Genomic DNA, 7,645 nt, shown 5'->3' on the forward strand with positions numbered 1-7,645 from the left:
CTGCCTATCTGTCTATACATATATTCACCCACCTAATGGCCAGTAGGTCTGCCTGTCTAGCTATACAAGTATCCACCCACCTATAGGCCAGTTGGTCTGTTTATAGAAATATCCATCCACATACAGGCCAGTTGGTCAGACTATCAGCTTCTTTGTCTGATGACCTCCCAACATCCGACCAGTCTTTCTGCTCACCTGTATTTGTGCATGTTTTTCATCCATTGTTGAATATTGTACGTGAAAATCAAACACAAGAAGATCGTAAATAAAATGAAATAGTCCTACAAAGTGATCCCATTACGATGATGTAATTACGGCGTAAACATTATGCATGTCCCACCGGAACATATAACATTTGACATGGCAGTATTGACAAATTTATACATGTCCACGCGTGAACGATACTATACAGCATGTATTCTGCATTTTAGGGTCCAATGTAGCATAGTTTGATAAGATTTCTTCTCTATTCAAGATGTGTTGTATTGTATTTATTATACTCATTCAAAAGTCAATAAATGATTAAATAAATATTATATTATTTTAGATACACAGTAGAGTTGACATTTTACGACTTTTAAATTGGGACTTGAAGCTTTCTCTGATATGTAAGTATCGAGATAAACTTGATGAAAAGACGACATTGACCTTGTTCGTTGTGTTTAAAGCATTGGATAGATGCTATGGTGCCAAGGAGACGCCAAATGAAAAATATAAAGAAAAGCCACGGAAATTGTCAGTTTTAATGGCAAATCTATCATAAATTAGCATAAAGTGTCAATGTGCACGAGTGTCTAATAGCACGCTAAACACCTGGCAAATTACCGTTGCGAAATTTTCTGTGTTCCTAGTATCCGAACATAATTTCTGTAATTTTCACATATGAAACTGATGATGCGCAGAAGAAACTATTTAAATAACAACAGAACAATGTAGCAGATTTAGAGCATAATTTGTACCGATTTTGACGTATTTGAAAATTAACTTATCTCTTGGTTTTGAAGTTTTGCATTCGAACGTGTATCACAAAATGGCAGGGGTATGGGCTCGCTGGCGATGCTGATAGGAATACGAGTGATACATACAGTGAAAATACAAAAAGATACAGTAAGGAAAAATGAAAGGATAAACCGACTATAACCATAAATTTTTCGATTGACAGTCTTCATTTCAAGGAGGTCCATGGTTGGTTGCCTTGCTTTGCCATTGTTTTCCTTTGCTGCCATTTCCTCGGTATGGCATAACCGATAATGTGGTTAAAATGCCGTTGTAAACCAACCAATATTTCTGCTTGGTAATAGGCAACGATCAAACCTGTAATCTCCAACAAGTAACCAGACCCGTCCATGCTGAGATTCTTAATATCAGCCACGGGCGGCTTCTATATGCTTTGGAAGACATCGAAGGTAAAATGTATGGGTAGCTCTTTGAGACATTAAGGGGCACTGTACGACTTTTGTGAGCATGTGTACAACTTCAGGTGACTACGATCTTTTTGGGTTCGACACATGGCTGGCTCTGTACGACTTCTGACTGGCTCGTTATGAAGTTGCGGAGAAGCACACCAAATTATATTTCTTTTTAAAATCTTTATGTACCCTTTTTATATTCATCTATCAAATGTACTTTGGATTTCATATATTTGAACACCAAATAGGAGAACGAATGCAGAAGCAAATACATAACAAAGAAATGTATTCGCCGTATGTTACAAGTAAGAATGCTATTATTATTATTATTATTGATGCTGTAGAATATCGGAAACAAATATTCAAATTGTCAGTCAGAGCAAATTTCAATTGCAGAGCACACAAATACACCCACTCACACCCCCCACACACACCCACACTCCCCCCACACAAACACACACACACACAAACATACACACACATACACACGTGCGATTATCGGATGATATATCCATATCAATGTTATGTCATGTTCTAAACGTTAGACGATGTTGCATAGAGTCACAATGGCTAAGAAGATTAAAGATTTGCTCTATCAATATGGCCCTGGATATGTGCGGATGACATACGATGTTGGTTATGGAAAAGAAGTTGTTTTGGAGTTCACACAAATGATTAGAGAGACTGCATTTCAATGTTGGTCGGAACGTATTACTAATTCCTCAGAATGTTATTACTGTGCTCAGTATAAATCCCTACTACAATGTGAGAAATACCTCTCATGTAATATACTTTTCAATTTAAGAAAACGTTTATTGCAACTAAGATGTTCCAGGCATAAACGAATGATTGGAACAGGAAGAAGGAAATACAAATTGATAGTGCATTGAGATTTTGTGAACTGTGCATTAGAAGAAATATTTATTTAATAAGTGATGAATTTCAATTTGTTTGCGTTTGCCCAGAATATGATATTATTAGAAGACGATCTCTAAAAAATGTATATTATGTATAACCAAGCGTTACAAAATTTGTGTGGCTTTTGGTTAAGATTGATGTAGTGACGCTGTATAATTTATCAGATTACCGGTACAGATCATTTGCTAGGAGAGAGGGCTCTTTATGTCCATCCGAATAAATGATGTGAATATATTACTATTCCGACCTAAGTGTAGTAATAAGTGTAGAAATAAATCAAGAATTTATATTTCCACATGCATTAAAGAAAATGCGGCGTTCCAGTTGTGTATATAAAACATAATTTTGTATTACGGGCCGGGGGCCTATATTTTTGAAATAAAGTGATTTGATTTGATACTGTTGAGTTTCAAATGAAAATAGGAAAAGCATAACTTATAAATTCCTTTCCAACAGTAAACTGTTGCAGGCAAATTGAACCTATCGAATAGGCAAATACTAGGATTTTGGCTTTCTACATTTTCTTCTAGATTTGATCAAAATGGCAAAGATAATACCAGTGAAAATATCTCTCTTTTTCAGCTTAGTTTAAGCTCTAGTTTAAGTTTCCAAGTATTAAAATGAGGAAATAAAACTTGAAATCTGTGAATACATAACAGTGTTTATCCTGTGTAAATAATAATTAGTATTTATGCAGTTTTGAAGGACAAGAAGGTACATACATATCAAATGCTATTAAAGAATATTGCATACACATTGAAAAGTGATATATGAAACCCGTAATTTTATATGCAAAATCAAAATTAATATTTTCCCTTTCATTTCTGTAGAATTTTTTAATAATTAAATATCCGAAATATATATCGTAGCACTGTCAAAGAGAGAGAGAGAGAGAGAGAGAGAGAGAGAGAGAGAGAGAATTCGGAGATTTTAATATTGAAAATTAATGATTGTTTAGAACCGTTCAATAGGTGCAAATCTGGACAAATTGGTCGATGCGCTGCCTCACTGACAGATTGCAATGATATAACATCCTATGTGTGTAAATTTGTCCTGTCAGCATAATAATGTCAACAAATTCAATCGGTAACTCGTGTAATACTTCTAGTATTTGGCCACATCTTATTATTCATAAATGAAGGTGATTGGGTACGACCTGTGACAAGAGTAGCAAATCTGAGAACAGATAGTGGTTTTTGTTTGACGACAAGTTGCCTCCCTTAATGGAACATTATGAGTGCGCTCCCTTCGTCAACGAGTGACGCGTACTTCCGCCTTGTCAAATAAGACAGTATAATTTTCCAGGACATTTCGATATTTGTTGTAAATTTTGAGAGTTTCTTCTAAAGCTTGAATTTTGTATCAGTTTCATAAAAGTGTATCATCCAGATTCCACTACATTTTAGAGTTATATATGCTAAGGTTGCAAATTGTTTTCGGCTGGGAGTTGTGGCGTGCTCCTGTAATCCAGCTACTTGGAGGCCGGGGTCGTTGGACGGTTTGAGGGCGGGGGCTCTGCTCCTCGGTGCTCTATGTCGATCGGGTGTCCGCGCTAAGCTCGGCATCAATATGGGTCCCTCGGGGGAGCCTAGGGGGTCCAGGTTGTCTAAGGAGGGACGTACTGGCCCAGGGTGGAAACACAGCAGGCAAAAGTCCCCGTGTCGAGCAGTAGTGGGATCGCGCCTGTGAATAGGCATCGTTGGGTAGCCCGTCCAATATAGTCGGACACGATTCTTTTTCATTTTATTTATTTTGCTATAAAATTATTCATTTTCTTTCCATCTATAGCCATTGAGGTAATTTCTTTTACTTTCTTTTACATACTCGTTCTGATTATAACCCAGTTAATGATATTGTCTTTTATTTTTAGAATTAACTGTACGAAAAGATACATTATAATCATACATAATTTTTATTTTCACGATTCTTTTCTCTTCTAAGCTATTCGGTTTTTCTCTAAAACCTTGTAACCGCTAGCTACATCTTAAAGAGTCGGTATGTGTTCTACCAATAATAATAATAATAATAATAATAATAATTGTCATTATCATTATTATTATTAATTATTATTCCATTGAATAGTTGGTATTATGAAATTAATTTCCAAATGAAATATATGATGTAATTAATTAATAAATTTTAACAGGAAAACATTTGTGAATCTTTCAGAGTACAATATTTCATGATGAATATTAAAATTACAGTCTGCATATGTTCTTAAAAGTTTTATGTTTTTAATATTTTTCTTATTCTTTTTAAAATTTGATTCTATGTATAATTTGTACCCTCGCAGGTCAAGGAAATAGAGACTCTAGTTATGAAAATCATTATGAAGATAATGAAATGATACTGGCGATTGCCATTTCTGAAATACGTACGTATGTTCTTTCTTATAAGATGAGTCTAAGTGCAAGTAACAGATCCTGATGTTCCATCATATAATGCGCTGGCAGATCAATATCTATGTTGTTTGTTCTATTGATCACTCCTGACAAACTGCATGGAACCAGATCTGAGGGCGCATTATGCATACATTCTACAGAAACTGATTTGGTGAAATTCAGTAACAGCTGGGACATTCATGAAGGTATTATTGATGAATTATTTTTGTTATGAAACACTGCAAGCTTTACTGTGCAGAACATAATGTATTATTATATCAGCTATATGAGGGAATATATTCAGTTTTGGCGGATATCTTTGAGGGAGTAATGCACTTGACAAAAATAAGAGAAAACCTATTTTAAAAGTTATTCCCTTTATTTGGACAAGTATATATATTGAATGTATTACACGACAACCCCGCCCCCTTTCTCTCTCTCATCATTTCACTCCAATGGAAATTTGCCTTTCTAGGATGTTTTTTTTGCTGTTGTTATTTTGTTAAAAAGGACATGAAATTGATATTAGTAATCCAAACATAGTTCAATTTATTTGAATATGTCACTGTATCAAATTTTCTGTTGCCGTAGGTAGTTTGTGGGATGGTACCTTGACCCATGACTACCCATGTACAGTGTTTATCAAATAGGAGAAAAATAATACATTTACTATTGTAATGATATATACCAGAAAAATTGATGGAGTTAATTGAAAACAACACAGATGATCTTATTTCCGTGAGATTTGCATAACAGAATGATACTCTAGTCAGTTCTTTTGTACCACCATCACATATTGGTTAAGATATGTGTTTTGTTCAGTTTCTCTAGTACTTCTCGCTGCATCTTGTATATCTTTTGTGTATGGATGCATGCCAAGTGCAAAGAAAGCTTATTCACAAAGTCACAGATTTATAAAGAATGTATGTTTTCGTAACGTTACGTTTACGAAGTGTGAAATCAGCACCTATCAGCAGCCCCTTCAGAGGTTGTGAGAGGCTCGGGACACGTTAAAATTGTGAGGTCCCAAGGCCCTGTTAATATTGCAGTTTGTAAATGATTCGAATGTACAAATAAGCCCATATAATTTACTATATACAGAATTAAAAGACAACTAAGTACACATTGAAGTATATTTAATATTATACTATTATATATAAAATGCGAGGATCCTTAGGGGTTGAGACCCGGGCCATATCGTCTTCTTTGCCCTCCCACCCTGATTGGGCCCGCCTACGAGTCTTCGTCTGTGAGCAAAACATCCATTGTTTTATATTGCAAATCTATGGATACGTTGCATACTCTAAGTTTCTTATTGATTTCTATATGGTCATTTGACTAAGACCGTATAGAAATTGTGATTTACTTGTGATCCGTCACAGATAGACACTTTCGTTTAGGAAATCAAACTTTGTTGGAAAGCGGGAACATATACACAGACAGACAGACAGACAGACAGACACTCATGCACAGAGCAGCATTACTCCATTGTGATTGTAGGCAAGTGTGGCCTGTATTGTATGCGTCAGTGACTATACTTAAGTTGTGTGTTTGATTCGAGTTACTTTGGCATGCATTATTGGTCACAAGCAGGTGCGCATCCAGGAAGACCGTGCGGGCGTGGGGGAGGGGAGTGGGATGAACATGTAGGCAAGGGAAGTTTTGGAATGGAATCCCTGTAGCACCTGCATTTTGAAAGTTTCCAGAGTATAATTTTAAGGATCTAAATCGCCGTTGCATTTGGTATGCATTTGGCAAACGATATGGTACCCAGGAGTCGCCTAATAAATATATAGTAAACAAAACCGACCAAAATTGTCATTTCTAATTTTGAATTTTGAGTGTGACCATCGTGAGTAACGATATATGTCATCGCGCACGAACTCCTGCCACAAATTAATGTTTGGAACAGGCACACCCTCATTCGTCCTACCTACTCTACTGTATTGATTCCTTTCCCCCTCTCTGTCTCTGTCTCTGTTTCTTTGTCATGATTCTTTTAATGGCTAATCTTTAATATTTTGAATCATCTTATGTCTGAAGGTTGATCGTGTGTAGAAAGGTGATACTATAATATTAGTTTTTCTTCATTAATAAAAGTCTAATATAGATTTTAAATTCTACCGAATGTGAATACAAGTTCGAAACTGATACGGAAAATGTGACATGGGAAACAACTCTTACAATTAGTGTAATTTTACTGGTAGAGTTATTTTTTTTATGTTCTGGCACGTTGTTTCCCTTTATCGATTAACATAGTTAAGATCCACTTGTTTGATATTGGGGCCTCATGCAGGCCTTACGGTACTAATTCCGTTCCCATAGTGAAGCTATGCAAACACCATGATATTAAAAGTTCTAGAACTTTAAATTTCTCAGCTGGTCTGCCTATCTGTCTATACATATATTCACCCACCTAATGGCCAGTAGGTCTGCCTGTCTAGCTATACAAGTATCCACCCACCTATAGGCCAGTTGGTCTGTTTATAGAAATATCCATCCACATACAGGCCAGTTGGTCAGACTATCAGCTTCTTTGTCTGATGACCTCCCAACATCCGACCAGTCTTTCTGCTCACCTGTATTTGTGCATGTTTTTCATCCATTGTTGAATATTGTACGTGAAAATCAAACACAAGAAGATCGTAAATAAAATGAAATAGTCCTACAAAGTGATCCCATTACGATGATGTAATTACGGCGTAAACATTATGCATGTCCCACCGGAACATATAACATTTGACATGGCAGTATTGACAAATTTATACATGTCCACGCGTGAACGATACTATACAGCATGTATTCTGCATTTTAGGGTCCAATGTAGCATAGTTTGATAAGATTTCTTCTCTATTCAAGATGTGTTGTATTGTATTTATTATACTCATTCAAAAGTCAATAAATGATTAAATAAATATTATATTATTTTAGATACAC

General features: G+C 35.7%; 1 non-coding gene across 1 annotated transcript; it reads left to right on the top strand.

Annotated features, from left to right (window-relative positions):
* The first annotated feature begins 3,766 nt into the window (after positions 1–3,766).
* LOC149793829 (signal recognition particle RNA) lies at positions 3,767–4,064 on the top strand. Its single transcript, XR_016423091.1, has one exon.
* The last annotated feature ends 3,581 nt before the right edge of the window (positions 4,065–7,645 follow it).

Source organism: Sinohyriopsis cumingii, chromosome 8, assembly GCF_028554795.1.
Source record: "Sinohyriopsis cumingii isolate HCF-2022 chromosome 8, ASM2855479v2, whole genome shotgun sequence".
NCBI classification, from domain to species: Eukaryota; Metazoa; Mollusca; class Bivalvia; order Unionida; family Unionidae; genus Sinohyriopsis; species Sinohyriopsis cumingii.